Here is a 1,647-nt window from a genome sequence, read left to right on the forward strand (position 1 = left end):
CCCCGCCTCGCTTTTCGTTGTGTCCGGCGTCCCCGGAGCGTCCCCTGTGGGACGGGGACGGGCTTGGGGCGCCGGACACCGTATAGGGGCGCGCCGGACAAAAAAGGGCTTTGGGGGACGCGGCTGGAACGCTTTTTTTGTCTGGCGCGCCCCAAATCCCTTTGGGGGACGGTTTGGGGGACGCGACTGGAGATGCTCTTACTGGTATGTGCAATTTTCTCTGTCTCATACAGATCCTTTCATTCAAGAATATTTAATTATTTGTGGACATGATGTCTTCTGTACATGAGTAACACGACTGATGCAGATTTCACTGCTTTTAAGAACTGACAAGGCACATGCTACAAATATGTATGGAGAGCCTCACTTTAACGCAATGCATAGTCCCCACAAAAGCAGTAGCAGGTGATGACTAATTTGGAACGACCAGGATCTGTGCCTCTCTATTTATTGTTGTCGGCAAGCGCTAGTGTATGCATGAGTCACCTATATGTCGACATGCTGTGCACTATAGAGGCTCGAACTTCCTATGCAATATAGTGTGCGCTACAAGATCACCAGCAATCCAGCATTAAGGAAGTGCTCTGAATGCTACTTCCTGTCCCAAGCCCACCAAACCTTTTTATTATTTTGAAACGGATGTAGCACAATGTTTCCTGGTAATAAGAAAAATCACTGCAGCTTTTGCCACACTGGCTTGTGAGAAAGCAGCTTGTTCCTTGTTTCGAACTAGGTGCGAGAAGAAATAATAGTAGTTATTTTAATTAATTAAGTGCAGCAAAAAGCTTTCATAGCTCAGTTGGTTAGAGCACCCGTTTAGTAAGCGGGAGGTCTTGAGTTCAACTCTCAATGAAAGCAGGATGTTTTTCCCCCATTTAGGCTTCAAGTAGTTTTTTTTTTTGGTCATCTTCTCCATCCAGTGCCTCTTTGGGTTTGCTCCAGTAGATTTTTATTGTCATCTTCTCAATATGCCTCTTTGAGAGCTGAGAAGGCAGCCAGAGAAAGGACACACGTGTTGTTGGAAGCGAGGCTTACTGGGTTTTGCGCCAGATCGCACAGGTCGCTTGCTTTTTACAACGAAAACGAAAGACGCATGTGAGCGAGATTTTGGAACAGTTTTTTGTCCACCGCAGTGAGCTGTCATGGACGACCATTTCCGTCGCCTCAAATCTAATAGTAGGATGTCTGCTCCTGCACACTGCGGCGTTTCACGAGGCATGCCGGTCGAGGAGAATCTCGTTTATTGGGAGTAACACAATCCCAACAGCTTCTTTCCAAAAGAAGTAACATCAGAAACCTACAATGCGCATGCCTAGCAAGCCCAGCCCCGTGCGGCAGGATCGTTTCACTCACTCAAATGAGTGGCTTTGCGTGTGTCTAAATATTACCTAGTATTATCTTTTTCTACAATACCTTGGAAAATGTACTTACTCTACTGCCATACTACCCAATTTTCCCATCGCCTCACTACCACCTAGTGATTTTATTTTCCAAAATACCTTCGTTTTTATCATCTCATGGTCACCTACAGTCACGTGAACAAAATAATTCCGAACCATGTCGTAATAATACCATTTTTACCTTCAACCATGCTTCGACATCATCAGTTCACTTTAGCAACCCAAATATTAAAATACTTCTACAATA

At 45.1% G+C, this 1,647-nt stretch overlaps 1 non-coding gene across 1 annotated transcript; it reads left to right on the top strand.

The window, feature by feature from the left end:
• Positions 1-784: 784 nt before the first annotated feature.
• Positions 785-858, top strand: TRNAT-AGU. The gene has a single exon. It is a non-coding gene; the product is annotated as a tRNA-Thr (tRNA).
• Positions 859-1,647: the final 789 nt, after the last annotated feature.

The sequence above is a fragment of the Lolium rigidum genome, chromosome 3, assembly GCF_022539505.1.
Source record: "Lolium rigidum isolate FL_2022 chromosome 3, APGP_CSIRO_Lrig_0.1, whole genome shotgun sequence".
Classification (NCBI taxonomy): Eukaryota; Viridiplantae; Streptophyta; class Magnoliopsida; order Poales; family Poaceae; genus Lolium; species Lolium rigidum.